The 19,762-nt window shown below is 39.9% G+C and overlaps 1 protein-coding gene across 7 annotated transcripts in view; it reads left to right on the forward strand.

The window, feature by feature from the left end:
• RAPGEF4 (Rap guanine nucleotide exchange factor 4) overlaps positions 1-19,762 on the forward strand; it is a 291,866-nt gene that overhangs the window by 186,732 nt on the left and 85,372 nt on the right. The gene's annotated exons all lie outside the window — the stretch shown is intronic.

Here is a 19,762-nt window from a genome sequence, read left to right on the forward strand (position 1 = left end):
ATATACATACAGAAATAAAATTCAGTTCACACTGCATAGTTTCATAGTCTACTTTTTTTTAACAGATTTTATTATCTAACATTGTCTCAACCATATTGGGAATGAATTTATTCTGCAAATGATATTTTTTTTCCAGTTATCTATATCTTGTCAAGGTTAGGTTTCACACCATCCCCTTCCCGTTTCTGGAATTATTTTTAGTTATCTTGCTGTTATTCTTCCTTCATTTTTGATGTTCTAAGATTCCCTCTGGTATTATTTCCTTTCTGTCTGAAGAACTTCCTTTAGAAATTCTTGTAGAACAGGTCTGCTGGATATTAATTCTCCTAAATTTTCCTTCATCTGAGAATGTCTTTATTTTACCTTCATTACTAAAGGATATTTTCACTGGATAGAGAATTATGGGTTGACAGTTTTTAATCTTTAAGCATTTTTTAATGAACCAATATTGTTACATTAACGTTAGCTGAAGTCCATTGTTTACATATCTCCCTCTTTTTTTTAAGATTTTATTTATCTGACAGAAAGAGAGAGACAGCGAGAGAAGGAACACAAGCAGGGGCAGGGGAAGAGGGAAAAGCAGGCTCCCCGCTGAGCAGGGAGCCAACAGTGGGGCTCAGTCCCAGGACCCTGGGATCATGACCTGAGCCAAGGACAGACACATAACTGACTGAGTCACCCAGGCACCCCTCTCCTTTGTTTTTGTGTGGTGTCCTCTTTCTGTTCCAGGATCCCATCCCAGATACCACTTTACAGTTAGTGATTATGTCTCCTTAGGCTCTTTTTGGATGCTATGGTCTCTCATATTTTCCTTGCTGTTGATGACTCTGACAGATTTGAGGAATAATGATCAGGCATTTTAGAGAACGTCCCTCAGATGGGATTTGTCTGATATTTTTTTCAGATTAGACTCGGATTATGGATTTTTGGGGAAAGACCTCAGAGATATAGTCCATTTTCATCATGTCATATTAAGAATACATGCTATCAATTTGATTTACCATTGACTTTGATTACCTGGTTAAAGTGGTATTTTCCCAATTTCTCCAGTGTAAAGTCACTCTCCCCCAACCCCCATTTCCATACTGAACTCTTTTGAAGGAAATCACCGTGAACAGCCCACACCGTAGTGTAAGAAATTATACACTACCTCCTTGATAGTGAATACCTACATCAATTATTTGGAATTGTTCTGCATGGAAGACTTGTTTCTCCTCTCACATTACTTAATTAAATAAATCAGTCCATTATTTATTTGTATCAGTGTGGCCTCATGAGTATCTATTTTATACTTTGGGTTATAATCCATTACTACTATATTTCTATACTTACTTTGTTTCTCAGATTTTTTCAGTTTTGGCAATTAGGAGATCTTTTGATTGGGTCCTGTGTTTCCTTAACATACTCCCATGATTGTGTTTTGTTTTGCTTTGTTTTGTGATTTTAGACACTTCCTTACTTTCTGACACAACTAGATGCTTGTATATTCCTTGCCCCATCTTGGCAAGTACCATTGTACCAAAGATTTTTGGTTCCTTTTATTGAAGAATGGTATTAGAAACCAAGATCTGGGTGGTAGATGTGCTTGTTGCTACTGAGATGCCATTGCTTTTACATCCCTTCAACTGAGACACCAAGGAAATAGACAGGTTTTACTAACCTGTGCATATACACAAATTTGTAAATATTTGTATATGTACCTATATCTCGCTACTCATGAGTTCATACTCATTTCTCTAATTCTAATCCATTAGCACATGGATCAGACCTTGCTTATCTGTACTTCCCACTCCAACAGTGAGAAATTTGACTCACACTATCTGTCATCTATTTGTCTAATTCCAGTATATATGTGTAGTGGTTTCAGACTGATTACCTATAACCCATGAAAAACATACTTTATCAACTAGAATAGAGTGCTCATATACAGGGTGTTCTGCATTTAGTTTTACATAATCCAGTCATTTTGAAATGATTTAAGTCAACACCTTCCCCACCTCCCTCACCCCACTCCCTTCAGTGAGATTATTTCATGCATTTTTATGATCATCAAATTCTTTTTGTCACAGTCTGCATTCCATCCTGGGATTCCTAACTTCCTAATGATTTTTTTTTTACCCTGCATATATTGTTTTACTCTGTGTGCTGTAAAGTTCTGTGGGTTTTGACAAATGCATAGTATTATGTATCCTACAGAATAATCGCCCATGCTTTCCCTGTCCATCACTCCATATCCGAAGCCATGGCTATCACTAATTTGTTTATTCTCTCTATAATTTTACCTTTTTCAGAAAGCCAAATAAATGGCATGATATAGTAGGTAGTCTTTTCAGGCCAGCCTCTTTCACTTCGCAGCATACATTTAAGATTCCATATTTTTGGATGGTTTGATAGTTCATTTCAGCAAGTGTTTCACACTCACATCCGAAGTCAGACTAGTCATGTTTCAAGGGCTCAGTGGTCACTTCTAGGACACGCTCATAGCTGTACCAGCACCTAATAGTGGGTCTGGCACATCTTGCTGAGATGGAAGTATGAGGAAGTCAGGAAAAAGGAAGAGAGTGCGTGCTAAAGGCAGAGGAAGTAGATTGGGCAAAACCCCCAAAATGGAACAGTTTGGTGTATTTGAGGGATTGGAAAATATGCTCAGCAACAGGAGCAAGGGGGAGAATGGTGGAAATGAAGCTGGAGAGATAGGCAAGAGGCAAAAGTATGAAGAGGCTTTTAAACAGCATTAGGAAGTCTGGATTTGTTCCAAGAAGAATAGGGAGCCATTACATGTTTTATTTATTTTTTTTAAAGATTTTGTTTATTTATTTGACAGAGAGAGGGAGAGATCACAAGCAGGCAGAGCAGCAGGCAGAGAGAGGGTGGAAGCAGGCTCCCTGCTGAGCAGAGAGCTCGATGTGGGGCTCGATCTCAGGACCCTGAGATCATGACCTGAGCCGCTGGGCAGAGGCTTTAACCCTCTGAGCCACCCAGGCACCCCCATTACATGTTTTAAATAGAAAAGCGACATGATCAAGATTGGCTCTTTTTAAAAATCACCATACTTCACGGGGCAGACGGGCAAGGGCATTTCCCCCACAAGGCAGTAAGGGTGGTGGCTAACCAGAAGGTTTATGTACCAGAGCTGCCACCTGCTGGCCATATGACCCTTAGCCTCAGTTTCATTATCTGTGAAATGGGAATGTTAAGAGTACCTTCTTCAGAGGGACATTGTGAGTATTCCATAAGATAATTCATGTGACTGATTTATTTTACATAGCCTAATACTCTTCAGCTCCATCCCTGTTGGTGCAATTGGCAAGATTTCATAAGGCAGTCAGAGAAACACAATACCACGTGATTTCACTCATATGTGGAATTTAAGAAACAAAACAGCAGGCAAAGGGGGAAAAAGGAGAGAGAAAGAGAGAAAAGCAAACCAAGAAACAGATTCTTAACTATAGAGAACAAACTGATGGTTACCAGAGGGGAAGTGGGTAGGGAGATGGGTAACAACTTAAAAAACAAACTTACTATATTTTATTTTATTTTATGACCTCCCCCGCAAAAAGGTAATTCATGTGAAACACTTAGCACATAGCAATCAATAAATACTTATTCTTATCCTCCCCTGAGATTGGAGTAGTCTCTTGTAGGATGAAACCACAAACCTTCCTTCTTTCTCTTCTTTACTAGGCTCCTATTCTGGAGGACCCTAAGCAGATAAGAAGAGAAAAGAATGGAACAGCTTCCCTTACCCCACAACCCCAAGTCAGAAAAGAAACCCACTTTCATTATCTTGTCCTTCACCCCAGTTTGTGATTACTTTTATATCCTGAGAACATTTTGTATATGAACTGTAGAGTCTCGGTGTTTTCTCTGCTCTATACCTTCACGAAGATTTCCTATGGGCTCCTTTTTAAAAAATACTGTAAGATCACCAAAGTTTAAACTGCTAATGATAATTAGAGAGAAGTAATTCTCAAAATGGCTGTCTAAGTAAGAAAAAGCAATGATACTACCAACTAATAACAGATCAATTGTTTGTGGTGTGTTCAGGCATAATGAACCACCCAGGACATTTGACTTGCGGTTTTGGAATAAGATAATTTAGTACAGGATTAAATCACATGCAGAGTGTTTCCCTCACTTCTTGCCAAAACATGTGAACAGCTGAGGCTGTACCCTTCCTTCCTTCCTTCCCTTTCCTGCTACTACACCCTCCTCTGCATTCTGGAGTGTACCCCACTGTGTAAAAAGAATGAAACTTTCAGACTTTACTCAGAAGAGATTTACTGTAAAATGCAGTCTACCAGGGCGCCTGGGTGGGCTCAGTTGGTTGAGCGTCTGATTCTTGATTTTGGCTCAGGTCATGATCTCAGGGTCTGAGATGGAGCCCCTGTAATCTCCCTGCTGAGCGGGAGGACTGCTTGAGACTCTCTCTCTCCTTCTCCCTCCCCCTCCGCCCTTCCCTGCCCCACACTCTGTCTCTAAGATAAATAAATCTTTAAAATGTAGCCTACCATTTCTTTAATTTTAAGCTGCACCGAGCAGAGATTTGTAGTGTTTCTAATGCCAGGTAGACATTAAGACAAGAAACCGGGTAGGCCGTGGAGTCCTCTCTTACTGTCTTGGGTGGGTGCCCTGAACAAGCCTGCATTCCCCCTACAGCAAGTCGTGACCACGTTCCCACACTTAGGCTGTTCTATTTCATAGTTGCAAACAGCCCTTCCTGAATCTGGAGCCTCCTGTACCAGCAGCAGACGGGAACGAGCTACTTGGTGTTTTCTCTAAAAACAGCCTGTTAATCACCAGATCGTATACTGATTAACCTCAGTCTGGCTGAAAGCTTTAACAAGGGGCTGGAGTAGCTTTGCTTTGTGCAACCCAACATTTCATCTTACAAGAGACAGTGCGACAAGACGTCCAGAGGGGAGCTGGAATCCTCATCTTATTCTCCCTCCCCCCCAAATTATGTCCCCAGTTTAAGTTTCTAGTCAGTAAAAGAACACAATAACATTCGATTCCTACTCATTGTGGTTGCAGATGTTTCAAGTATTTCTAAAAACCTTTCAAATTACTTCGAGTAAAAAGCTGCCAACCCTGAGGTAGAAATGGCAGGTTTCTAAAGTGTGATGAAGTCTCCATAAGCTTATTACTTCTCCAGTCATAGTAAGGCTTTAAAATTTGGGTTTCTTGTTCTTACAGACTCTCCAGAAAATTAGAAAAATACAGAAAGGGAAAGGAAGAAAAATATGAGTGTAATGAAATGTTAAAAGTTTCATATAGTACACTGCTCATTTCTTTGGCCTTTTAAGATACACAGTTTGTGGATCTCATTGACGTTGTCATCTGCACTCGTGCAACTTGATGATTAAAAGAGAAAAAGGAAGAAGACTGTGTTGAGGGGAACCTGGTTTATAAGCCAGCTGTGAAATGAACTGGTATCTTAACGTAGTATGTGTGCTTCCCTGGCTCGTTTTCATATTTTACAGGATAGGCTTTTCAGGACTTGGATGGGTTTTGTTTTGATGAGTTTTGTAAAGGCTCAAAAGCTTTCTTGAAAACATTAATAGGTTTTTGCTATTCCGGGAATTTCGCATAACGTAAATCAGAGGTACTGCTGCTATCAGGTTCCTGAGCCCTTAAAGGTCATCAAAATCATTTGTATGTTCCTGGCCTGTATGGGTACTAAAATTGTGTTTATTATAGTGTTAGCCTACTGGATTGCTTGAGACAGAAAAAGAAATCTTTTTTTAAAATTTCTAATCAATACCAACAAATACACCTACATGCAGAAGACTGTTTAAAAGTCAATTTTAGTGCATGATTTTCAATTCCAAGTGTAGGACAAAGAACTCTTTTTTTTTTTCATGGTAATTATTTTACCTTTCCCAACTGGGAGTTAGTTACTATTCTATTAAAATAATGGCTTGGGGCGTTTTGCAAAGCATGCATTTAAAAGCCAGGGAAAGGTATTTGTGTTTTCCTGTTGGAAATTTTTGCCTTAATTGATTAATTTGTTCCACATTAATATTTATTAGTTTTAATACAGAAACCAATGGCTATATTCATATTTCTAGGACAAACTGCTTTGTAGACCTTCCTTGATATAAAGGAAATACAAAGGTCAACTTGAATGCTTCTCCCTTCCAGCCTGAAACACCTTACTTTAGATTTTGAACTGAAGACAAATGTTATTCCCAGGAAGGAAGAAGCAAAAGGAAAATGGTCCCTAAGTTGATCTCCAACAGCCAATAATGTTATTAGTCTTTCCGTGTCTAACCCTGGAGAACAAACCTGGAATTTGAGAAATGTAAAGAAGAAAAATTCCTTCCATTCTTTTCATAACACTACCAGGTGAAAGCTCCACAGAGGTTTCTCCATGTAGTAATCAAATAAATATTTAATGAAAAATCTCTATGAACAAAGCACCACAGGGACTCCGAGATAACAAGGACACAATTTTTTATGTTAAGGAGCTCATGTTGTACTTGGAGAAATAGATATGCTCATCACTTGGCACTAGCAGTTGGATGTTTGCAGTAATGGGGATTCAGGACGCGCAGAGCGGCGCAAAGGTCAACTCAGGACACAGCTGAGGTCTGCAGGAAAGGTACTCCATAGAGTCCCTCAAAGTCAAGACATTCAGGAACACTTTGACCTGACGCTGAATCCCCCAGATGGTCATTGAATTTGCTTCATCTAACACATTGATTATACATCTTCAAAGCACAAAGAATGAGAAAAATCACCTGTCGTGGGCTCATTTTTCTTTTTTCAAGTGGTTTCTGTAGCTTCTTAGATTGTATCAGAGGGTGTCTCTAATTGGGCCAGTCTCATTTTTTAAAACATTTTATAATCCAAACCTAGCATTATAACCAAACTTAGCATAATTTTACGAGACTAATTCCCTTTGGATTCTAATGCATCATTTTAGCACAGTACAGAGGACATTCTCAAATAACAATGGAATAAATTGATATTTATATGTTTTTATTCAAAATGGAAATATATAATGTGGTAGTTCGTTACATTATATGTTATTATAATTGTGTTATTATGTTACATCATTTTAAGGATTAATTTATACTAAATGGGTTTGTAAGAATTATTGTTTGAAAATAGTTTCAGATTTTTAAGAGATGGGAATTTTGCCTTTTTTTTTTCAGGATATGTAAGATAGATGTAATTTTGTTCATATATAATATACATGTTTATATGTATAAATCTCTTCTCTACATTCAGGTTTTAACAACCCAGGTTAGTAGCCATTTTTCCTGTTTTTTGTTTTGTTTTGTTTCTGTTTTTGGCTTTGGTTTTTTTTTGATGAGAAGAGGATGCAAACTTTGAAGTTTAATTAAAGTTCAGGTTTTAGAAATTTCGCACCGCAAATTGAAGCTCAAGCGTGTGACTCAAACTCTGCCAGTCTTTGCAGAATCCTTTTCTTTTGTTGAAGGTAGCAGGGGAAAGTCTGGGTCTTAGGGTGAGTGGCAGAGTTTCTGGGATCCACTGTGTACGCTTGGTAAGTCTCAGTGATGCCCCAGGGCAGAGGCCATGAGGGTGGGCCGAGGGAATGTGCACTGTGGTTTGGGGCTGGTTCCTGGTGGGGTCACCTCTCAGCTTGTCTCTCAGGTCTTCCAGAGATTCTCTGAATTTTTTACTATCCCTTAATAAATTCCTTTTCTGCCTCAACCATCTAGAATAAGGACAGAGACTAAGTTACACAGCAAATTCTGAACCTACTTTGTGCCATTGATATTTAGATTCATATTGTAAACACTCCTTCATTTTCAAATACTAATTTCATAAGTATTGAATGCGATTACTTTTCACCTTATTCCCTGAGGCGGATAATATAAGGTTACACCTATACTTGGAAACCTTATTAAGTGTTTATGTAATGAATTTGGTTGAGATGGGTTATTTGTCATTTAGAAACTTTAAAGTGTGTTATTTGTGAATGTTAAGTATATTATTCAAATACCCCTGAAGACCAGATAGATTTTCTTTAATAAATTGTAAGGATTTAATTTTCTTGGAAGGTCCTTGAGTATTTAAAGAAAAAATAAATAAAAGTGGTTTGGAAATTAGTCCCTTTAACTAGAAAACATACTAATTTATTTGGGTAATATAAATGTTGTTAGGGTGATGGCCTTACAATTGCATCAACTTGACCCAATCTCTAGGAATCACTCATAGCATTTTATAAGGGATTATGACATTGTGGATTCAAAGGGTGCTACTGGTAGTCATCTAATTCCCGGATGCTGTAAGTGTGGTTCGCAGCCTAGTAGCATCAACATCATTTGGCAGAAATGGAAAATTTCAGATCACACCCCAGACCAATGGAATTAAAGTCTGCATTTTAATGAGACTCCCCCCCCATGTGATTCATACAGATATTAAAATTTGAGAAGCACTGATTTTTAATCCTCATTTTATCAGACACAAAACACAGCCCATTGAAAAAACTAAAGGCAGGGCGAAAGAGGCATAACTTAATAGTCCTCTCCATCAGGAAGTTTCTACTCAACTCCAAGTGCTTGAACCCACTTCTTCACACCACAGTGGCAAAGGAAACAGCCAGTCATTTTCTTCTCAACACTCCTTCATATACTTGAACACATAAGTTACCTTTTACCAACTCCTCACAAACCCCCAACCTGAAAATAAATTACCCCTTCCCATCTCTCACAGAATTTTCTTTTCACTCACCTACAAATAAAATCTGCTGGAAAGAATGAATCAATGAAGGAATTCTTCCATTCATTGAGTACTTATCGAGTAACCGCCCAGAGCTGGGGAATAGAACAGTGAGCAAAACCAAGTTCTTGTCCTTATGGAGCTAACAGTTCAGTGGAGAGGGCACATATGAAACAAGTATATAAAATGCGAGTGTGGTAGTGCTATAGAAAGAGGGACAGAGAGTGCCGGATGTGGGGTGGGATGGTGTATACAATAGGACAGGCAGAGCATGACAAGATGTGCCAGCCTCATCTTACCCATTTCCTGCCCCTGGAATCAGCCATTTCTCCCAGAAGACTTGATTTCCAAATTCAAGGTATTCATTGTTATTGGTTTGGCCACTGTTTTGAAGCCTAATCTATCTCTTTTCTTCCCCATTGAGAATTCTGGGTTTTCAAGGACACAGCGATGATAAATTTAGATAGCTCATAATTTCTTATGTGTTTTATTCTTCATTATGCATACAGTAGATTCAGGTTAACAATGCTATGTGTCTATCAATAAATGATTGTTAAATACATTATCTATCATATGTATGCAATAGCATACCCAAAAGGGCATGGAGGAACACCAAAAAGAGGGTGACGTAGCTTTTTTGTGCTCTGATATGAAAAGATTTTAAGACACATTAAGTGAAAAAAAGCAAGGTCAGAACAATGTGTATACCATTTGTAGGAAGAGCAGTAGGGGACAGAATATATATTTATTGGGTTGTATGTGTCAATTAATTGAGCATCTTCAGCACAAGAGATTTTTCTGAAATGTGTTATGCAAATTTTCTCCTGCTTTTGGACTACACGCAGCAAGATTCTGACCTCCTGGCTTCAGGGAAAGTACAGTTTCGATCAGAGCGTTTCGATATCATTCTATTTTTTTTAGGGCTGGGGAGGGGCAGAGGGAGAGGGAACAAGAGAATCTTAGGCAGTCTCCATGCCCAGCACGGAGTCTGATGCGGAGCTTGATCTCACAACCCTGAGATCATGATCTGAGCTGAAATCAAGAGTCAGATGCTTAATCGACTGAGCTACCCAGGTGCCCCTGTATTCATTCTTTTTTAAACTATTAAATACATGTCAACTTCCAGTACACACCATGCCCAGATTTAAATTTGATGTTATAAAGGGAAAGGCTAGAGTGTTCTAGATCTTTTATTAACGAGCACTAATCTCATAAAAGTTTTGAGAATTGAACCATGTCTCTAAATCTTATATTCACTTTGTTTCCTAAAAGTGCTCAACATTCTATTCCCAAAATAGACAGCAGGCAGTGCTTACTTAGTTCTGACGTTATTGACAGAATTTCTTATAATGGAAGAGAGGGCAAATGATGAACAAGGCTTAAATTTGCAGAGAGAAGAGGAAAAGGAAGTATAATACCCCATAAGTTTATATTTTCATGAAAATCACAGTTGTGGGAGGTAAACAGGCCACAATGGACAGTGACCTCAGTGAAATATTATGGTTGGCTTATTTTGCATCTCTTTGCTCCTATTACTGAAATGAAGATTTACTAGTAATATGTTGGTATTATCACTATGAGAAAATCTGGGCCTAATCCGGTTAATTCATAAGGAGAAAAATGAACCACTTTCTGTATGATCTCAAAGAGAACGATTCCAGCTGATAAAAATGGGTGCCTCTACAAAAAGTTAGCATTTCATTTTTGCCTCCAAATACCTGGCTTAGGAGTATCTAATAGACAGGTAGACACACCTCCTAGAAAGCAAACACTGAGAAGATCCTATATGTGAAAAGAAAGATTAGTAGCTAATTAAGGTTCTCTTCCACTACTAGAAGAAATTAGAAACAATTTTTATTGTAGATTAGGGCTTGACAGAATCATTCTAAAAACATGTCATCTTGCTGCATTGCATTGAGATATGCTGGAGAGAAACTTGAACCATTTGCTAGCACCTGCTAGAGAACAGCACTCCCAGACTAGTTAACACAACAAGCCTCTGGGCAACCTTTTCCTGTAGGCACTTCTTTGTTCCAGTTTCCTGGACTCACCAAGCAGCCTTCAGTACACTCGAAGTCTCTTCTGACCTATAAACCTGACCAAACAGACTACAAACAGGCTAAACTGTGGGCTTCACGTCCCACAATTTAAAAGCCACTTTTTAAAAACATGAATATGCATATTGATTTGGTTGGATTGAGAAGTCTCAACTCAGTGAGATATACACATGAGATAATCCCCTCTCTCCAATGACCACTCTTAACTGTTGAGTGGCACACTCTTTCTCACTAGTATTTGGCAACCATAAAAATACCTCAGTCTTAATCCATAAATTCTCTTGTTTCTTTGGTCCCTAAAAATATTATTTCAGTTATTATGGATTAGGCATGTCCATTTTTTTACATTAAGACCTTATTTTTTAGAGCAGTTTAAGGTTCACAGAAAAACTGAGGAAAAGGCACAGAGATTTACCATATACCCTCTGCTTCTACACATGCATAATCTCCCCCATTATCAACATTCCCCACCAGAGTGGAAAATTTGTTGTAACTGATGAACCTGCATTGGTATGTCATAATCACCCAAAGTCCACAGCACGGACTATAGTTCACTCTTGGTTTTGTACATTCTTTTTTTTTTTTTTAAGGATTTTTATTTATTTATTTGACAGACAGAGATCACAAGCAGGCAGAGAGGCAGGCAGAGAGAGGAGGAAGCAGGCTCCCTGCTGAACAGAGAGCTGTTGCGGGGCTTGATCCCAGAATGCTGAAACAGTGACCTGAACCGAAGGCAGAGGCTTTAACCCACTGAGCCACCCAGGCGCCCCAGTTTTGTACATTCTAATGGGTTTAAACCCATAGATATATAGAGATACACAGATATATAATGACATACATCTATCATTATGGCATCACACAAAGTATTTTCATTGCTCAAAAGTCTTGTGCTTGGCTATCATCCCTCCCCCGCAATCCCTGCCAACCACCAATCTTTTTTAATTAATTTATTTTTTTAATTAATCTCTACACCCAATGTGGGGCTTGAACTCACAACCCCAAGATCAAGAATTGCATGCTCTATCCACTGGAAAAGTGAGGCACTCCTGATATTTTTAACAGAATCTCCATGGTTTTGCCTTTTCTGGAATGCCATATAGTTGGAATAATATATCATATGGCCTTTTCAGATGACTTATTTTACTTTTTTTGTGTGTGGACATTAGCTTTCAATTTCTTTGGGTAATTATCAAGGAGCATGACTGCTAGATCACATGATAAGAGTACATTTAGTTTTGTAAGAAGATGTCAAATTTTTGAAGTGGCTTTCAAAGTCTTTCAAAGTGGCTACACCATTCCACACTCCTACCAGCAGAGAATGAGAGTTCCCATCGCTCCACATCCTGGATGGCATTTGGTATTGTCAGTGTTCTGGATGTTGTCCATTCTAATGGGTATGTAGTGATAGCTCATTGTTGTTTTCATTTCCATTTCCCTGATGACATATGATGAGGAACACCTTTTCTTATGCCTATTTGCTATCTGTATATCTTCTTTGGTGAGGTTTCTGTTGAAGTCTTCAGTACGTTTTTAAATCAGGTCGTTTTCTTACTGTTCAGTTTTAAGAGTTCTTTGTATATCTTGGGTTATAGTCCTTTATCAGCTATGTCTTTTGCAAATATTTTCTCCCAGTCTGTGGCTTCTCATTCTTGACATTGTCTTTCACAAAGCAAAAGATTTTAATTTTAATGAATCCAGTTTATCAATTATTTTTCTCATTATTCTGCCTTTGGTATATCCAAGAAATCATCACCATACCAGAGGTCGCCTAGGTTTTCTCCTGTGTTTTGCATTTTACATTCAGATCTGTGATCCATTTTGAGTTACTTTCTGTGCAGGGTGTAAGGTCTGTATCCACATTCTTTTTGTTGCATGTGGATGTCCAGTTGTTCCAGCACCTTTTGTTGAAAAGACTGTTTTTGCTCCATTGTATTGCCTTCGCTCCTTTGTCAAAGATCACTTGACTGTATTTGTGTGGATCCATCTCTGAGCTAACTATTCTGTTCCACTGAGCTATCTGTGTGTTGTTTTGCTAACACCATACTATCTTGATTACTGTAGCTTTATAGTAAGTCTTACAAAGTCAGACAGTGTCAGTCCTCTAACTTTTGTTCCTCTTCTTCAATATTGTGTTAGCTGGATCTTTTGCCCTCCCACATGAACTTTAATATCAGTTTGTGAATATCTACAAAATAACTTACTGGATTCATTTTTAAAACTTCTAGTTTTTGTCAACATCTAGTCTCTGAAGAAATGTGACTGGTGGGTAGAGAGGTGTGGTTGGCCTTCTCCCACATCTGCCCCTTTCTGCTCTGCTTCTCTGTGCTGGTCAATGGAAGAAGAAGGAAGGAAGACCTTTCTTTCTTGGAGTTTCTATCTCTCTATTTACATTACCCAATCCATTATTGCATATTGTCTACTTTTTTATTAGCATTATTAATGGAATACAATTCCATTGTTAATATATTAGTCATAGTAAATTTAAAATTCCTGTTTGACAATTCTAAAGCCTGTGTCATATTTGAGTCCGGCTCTGATGCTTACCGTGTCTCTTTAGACTCTGTTTTTCCTTGCCTTTAGAATGCCTTGTAATGTTTGGTTGAAAGCCAGATATGATATACTGAGTAATAGGTACTGAGATAAATAGGTCTTTAATGTGAGGTTTTGTGTTAATCTAGCTAGAAGCTGGGCATTGTTTAATGTTTGTTGTAACTGTAGATACCAAAGTCTTCAAATTCCTCTAGTTTTTGTTCCTGTCGTATTTGGACTTCCCTAAGAACCCCCTCCTTAGATAGAGTCTGCATGATGTAACTCCTTTGGCTGTGATACACTGTTTTTATACTGGTATGTTAGGAGCCTGTGGGGGAAAGGAGAGTGTCCTGTAATGTTATCATTAAGTCTCAGTCATTGAGTAGGTATGTGTCTTGCCCTGTGACCTTCACAGCTGTTTCACGGCTTTTTTTTTTTTTTTCCTCCTTTGGTGAGAGAGGAAGACGAGAGAGGGCTAGAGTCAGAGAAATGCCCTTCCCCTAAGTGAGATAAGACTCTGGTGAAGTCTTCTCCCTGGAGACTAGGCCTTTGTTATGGAGAATGCTCCACTGTATTTCACAGTGCTCTTCCCTTCTCCTGCCAGAGCCCCTAGAAGGTCTTTTTTGGCTCTTCACCCAGAGAACCTGGTGGAGTTCCAGGAGGTAAAACTCACAAAAAGTGTGGGGGCCCACCTAAGTCACGCCCTCGTCCCAGAGTGTCTCACTCTCAAGTCACTTCAGCAATTTGCCCAAATTACCTCTTTTAAGACATAAACTGAGGCATACTAAAAGTTTTTTTGTTTTTGTTTTTGAGCAAAAATTGATTTGAATCTGGCAGCACCAAACTGAATGATTAGGAGCGCTCCGTTGACAGGATCTCAGGGAGATACTTTGATAAGAAAAGGTAGAAGCAAAGTAAGGAAATTATTGGTTCACTACGGCTCCAAACCTATTTGGCTGTTGGATTGCTTGTGCCTAGGTTTCAATCTCATAACCTGGAGGCATTTATAGGCTTGGATTTTGGTTTGCTTAAGTAAGCAAGCTGTCTTGGTATTAGAGCCACATCAGTCTAAAGCTTTCTCTTCTAACTGAATATCATTTGAGGATTCCTACCAGTCTGTGGCTTCGGCTCCCAGTCTGTGGCTTCTGCTCCAGGTGGGCAAATCTCAAGTTTGACCCTGGATTCCCTTGTCTCTCCAGATTTGGGAGCAGCAGTTTGCCCTGAGATCTCTATTCTCTGACGGGCCCAACAAAAGCCATTTTCACCTCGTTTAACCTTTTCTTGTTGTAGGGACAGGAGTAGCAGCTTTCTGTCTTTGCACATGTAGAAGCTGAAACTGGAAATCTATAACCCAAGTTTGAATTAAGAACTTTAAGAAAGACTTTAAAAAAAAATAAATGGCCTACAGAAGAAGCCAAAGAGCTCTTATAGATGATTTTTCCATTATTCAACAAGTGGAAAAACTTACGTAGTTATTTCAGAGTGGCGAAATCTGTTTATAAGTCTGACTTAGTTCTTTCTTTAATTTTGTCTAGTCAAAGAGTGCTGACACAGATGATAATTATTATAAGAATGAGACGTACCTTTCTAAGGGGACTTAATTGTATTATTCCAAAATTCCAAGGAATGTAACTCCTAAGAGTATATCGTTTTCACTAAAAAATTGAATATCATTTTCCCCAGCTCCTGGAGCTTTCCTCACTTGAAATTGGAAAGGGGACTTTGAAATCCAGAATGTTGTTGCTTCTATTCCTTGACTCATATTGCCTCCCTCATTGTTTAACCCAAAGAAGTTTTACTCCCCGTCAAGATCAAGAGCTCATTCAGACCCAGTACTTCATCAGCCTCTACTTCAGCCTCTCCTGTCGCTCTGCACACAACACACCTTCAGTAAATACTTGCATGAAATTGGACGTAGACTTCTGTGACTTTTTACTGTGCTGGGTTGCCAGAGTTTGTCATGAGCTTTGTGTCCCAATCTAGCTTGTTACTCTTATCTCTTGGCTTAAAATATTGTGCCTTGCAAAAGGCTTCTGGGAGCAAATACTTGAGTAAAATGAATTACCCCCTTTCAAAAGGGCCTGAATATGGTTTTTCACAAGACCTATTACCATGCCTTATACCTCATTATAATCTACTGGGGAGTTATTGTGCATTTTGTAATGGAGGCTAAATTCCTATTTTTCATCACCTGATTAGTATTTCTGAATTGGCTCTGGTGCCAAAAGGAATATTTTCCCTTACTGTTTCTCCTTTTCAGTAGTAATATAAATATAATAAAAAGCAGTAGAATGCATCCCCTCTCCAGAAACAAACAAAAACCAATTACAGTCAATCCTGAGGGAAGTCTTCGGTAGAGAAAGCCAAGAAAAGCATAGAGGAAGCTGAATACCTCTGCTTTTCTCTGTTCTCTCTGCCTAGCTTTTTGGGATCATATTTTCACAGACCAATTTGGATTCTTTCATGCCCAGGTAGGGAAGAGGAATTTTTATCCTCAACGCATGATTGATGTGTTGAAATGTATGCAATTTAATCGGAGAGGGGTCCGTTCGTTTTAGGGCTTATTTGTGATGTGTGTTTTCTGGCTATAGGACAAAACTCTGGGCAGCCCCAGCAAACAGACCAAAGAGGCATTAATGAAGGCTCAGCTTGCTATAGCTCACTGTCCACCTTCTTTGCCTGTAGGCGGACAGGAAGAGCGCCTGGGAGGATGTGGAATCGAGGAAGGGTGATTCCCTGTCCCTGCTCTTTGGCCACTGCCGCCGACCTGCTGCGCGCGTCCTGGATCCTCGGGTCCTTGAAGCAGCTCTTGCCCTTCCCGCACTCAGCTGTGCGTCACGAGGAGGGCAACTTCGGCAGAGAGTGTATCCCAGGCTGCTCTGCCACGGTTTTGCTTTGAGGGCTGGTTTTCTTGCTTTGATCATCTCACTACCCTAATACTACTGGGCTACTTCTTTCCCTCTTCTGTGTCACCTAATCATTTAGAAATGAAATTCCTTTCCTTCTTTCTCTCGCTTCTGGCTGGAGGGAGATTGGAGGCAGGAGGGTTCTCCCCTCCCTCTTGGAACTGGGAGGCAATGGCTTTCCCACTAGGACGTGGGGAACCCCAGGGTTCCAGCTTCACCAGGATGCCGGACTCAGGTTCTGGCCTCTCTGTCCCCCCACCAGAGGGCTTCCTGCTTTGCTGACATCTGGTTTTGGCTTCGCGGTCGCCTGTTTACCCTTGCAGCTCCTCCACCATCCATAAAGCCTGTTCCCAGCATTGAATTCCCTCTGTGAGAGATCCTGAGTGGTTTCATTATCCTGCTTGCTCTTTGACTGCTACCCATATCCCTGGTATATTTGTCTCAGCCTGGGAAGGACAGCTCCTCGATGCCACATGTTTTATTGTCACAAACATGTTTTTTAGAAAGTTAATTCAGACCAAGCATGATGCATTAATGCTAATGTGTCATCTCAGTGGGTCACTGTGAATACTTATTGCTAAAAACTCATAAGGTCAAATCTGATATCTGATCTCTTAGAAGGGCTTAGATGCACTTTTCTCAATAGACTTGAATCAAGCAGAACATTAGCTCTTCAAAGGGTGAGCAAAGATGTCTCTCGAAGAAAAATGAGGGTGGGATCGGGTCATTGTACCTGCGGCATAGACACGGGAGTGGGGTAGACCTGCATCCCACTCCCAGATCTTCCAGGTCTTAGTTGAGTGAGCCCAGTCCCTATGTGTCTCTGGCCTTAGCGTTCTTGAGGAAAATGAGATAGCACAGACAGAGGTGCACATGTGGACAACACGTGTAGAAAGCCTGGCATAGGAAATGCTTGGTCTTGCCTTTAGAAAGGCCGCTTTTCTTGTTTTGATTCTCACTAATATTACCATGCTGCTTCTTTCCCTCTCCTCTTCAACCCAATCATTTGTAAAATGAAATTCCTTTCCTCATTTCTCTAAAGCACAGCTAAGATGAAATTCTTAAAAGGAACTTTACTTGAAAGCCAAGGGAAACCAAAAAGGAAGTAAGCGGATCCAAAAGCAATAAAGCCGCGCTCATAATGGGGGGCGGTCCCTGAAAGGCACTGGCCAGTGATTTTTTTTCTCAGGGACCTGGACTGCCTGTCACAGATGCCCCCGGTCTCACCACCTCTGGCTGCGAGGCGTAGAACATGGATTCTCAGCTAACTAGATATAGTGTCCACTTTCAAAGACAGATTTTTATTCCCCCAAAATAAAACTTACCCTGCTTTCACCCTGCATGGGTTCCTTGGAGGTTTTATTTAAATAAAAGGACTGTCCCCTTCTCAAAGCATCCATTCATTGTGTTACTCCTAAACCTACAATCTTTGAGCCAGAAAAGGTTCTGAGAACGCTGCCTTTCAACAGATTAAACAGCCTCTGGGTCCTGGAACCGGTACTGGGATTATCAGGCTGAATGGCAGCCTTGCGTACATTTTTACCTCTTTAGAAGTTGCAGATCAAAGGAACAATTCTGGTTGAAGCCTGATGCCTCCCTTGCTTTCGTAATACTTTCTTTTGAGGGTTCCAAGGAATCAAAAAGGGAGCTATAGAAATTAACTAACCAAGGGACCACTTTTAGCATTTTGTTCAAATATAGCCACTTCTGCAGACACAAATGAAAAGATTCAATCTTCAAATAATGTTTTCTTGCACCTACCAAAGAATAAATATTCATCAGTAATCCTCAAGCCTGGGCCTCTTCTGGACCTCTCTCCCAGCCAGCCTCTCAAATACTACTGCAAAGGAAAGTTAACTTTCCTAGGAAAGAAAAGGTCACCTCAGAAGCTCATTGCACATTCCTCTACTCTATACCTCTTCTAAGACAAGAAGGAGAAATGGGTTTCTGTTATCTTCAAGAATAACCAGAAGCTTTTACAACTTACCTACATAACCAGGCATAGTCCTAGACATAGAAACAAACCCACGTAATGTAAAGAAGTGGGATACATGACTACTGGGAGCTCACAACTCGGCAATGATCAGCATGTTTTAACCGCTCACATTTCCAGAGCCCTGGTGCATGCGGGTCTGGTGCTTTTGAACATTTTTTCAGGTGACTTGGGATCACACAACTCCATCTTCTTTGAGGAAGTAGTACAAACACAGGGCATCGTCACTCTCCCAGCTGAAGGCCTGCCCTAAGGGAATGTGGACGATTTCTGGGCAAAGTCAGTCTCTGTTGAATTGAACCAGGCTGACACTCCTTGGCCTGTGCTGGCTGTAAGCGGTGTGCTGCTGAAACACTATAGCTGTGCTTGACGCCTGTGCTCTAGTGATTTCAAGAGGAGGGAAAATAAGTCTCCTTGATGCACGGGAGGGGATGGAAATGTTTAAGTAAGTCAGTGAGACTTCAGGTATTCAGAGTAAATCCGCGTCGCATCTATGCTCTTAAAGCTATGTATTCTGTCCCCATTTCCTTAATTCTATTGTAATATCAAAGCAGCCACTCATCTGAAATTTGCTGTTGATAAAAAGGAAGGTGTGTATTTATACACATATATTTACATTTAGGTACATATTTTAAATTAATATTGACTTTTATTTCCTCCATTGATTCTATTTTTTTTTTAATTAGGACTAAAGGGAAGATCTACCAGTTGATTTTCAGTGTAATGGCTTGAATTTGCAAGAAGTAGGGTTTTAGTATAATGTGTAATAATGTCATATTAGGGGTTTTTTGTTTGTTTGTTTACTGCTATAATGAATTACCACAAGCTTAGTGGCTTTAAACAACACAAATTAATAATTCCACAGTAGTGTAGGTTAGAAGTCTGAGATGAGTCTCACTGGGTTAAAAATAAAGGTGTTGGCAGCCAATTCCTTCTGGAGGTTCTAATGGAAAAACCGTATATTGGTTCACCTTTTCCATCTTCTAGAGGCTGACTTCCTTCCTTGGCTCTTGGCCTCTTCCATCAGCAAAGCCATCAAAGTCAGGCCAAGTCTGACTCACACTGCTGTCTCTCTCTGATAACACTTTCACTTCCCTCTTCCATCTTTTAAGAGCTCATATGATCACACTGGACCCACTGGGAAACACCAGGATAATCTCCCTATTTTGAGCCTTACCAATCACATCCACAGAGTCCCTTTTGTCATGTAATTTAATATATCTACAGGTCCTGAAGATAAGGGTGTGGACATGGGGGGGGCAGGTACATTATTCTGCCTGTCACAATCTCATAACTAAAAGTGCTGTCATTTCCTACCTTCTAGAAGTAGCATAAACCACATATCGATGGTTCTGCCACTATCTGTGGCCACACATATCTTTCTCCTCCATTTGGAAATGCCATTGCCAGATATTACAGAGAACTAGAGGGAAGGGTTTGGTAGCACTAATGGACTTACCTAGGTAGCTGTGTACCAAGGGATTTTCCTGGGATCCTAATTCAGCAGCTTCATCTGAAGAATGTAGATAATGGTGGGAGCTTCATTCAGACCCTAGAGCTGTTCTGACAGCCACAGAATCCTG

The sequence above is a fragment of the Lutra lutra genome, chromosome 3, assembly GCF_902655055.1.
Source record: "Lutra lutra chromosome 3, mLutLut1.2, whole genome shotgun sequence".
Lineage (NCBI taxonomy): Eukaryota > Metazoa > Chordata > Mammalia > Carnivora > Mustelidae > Lutra > Lutra lutra.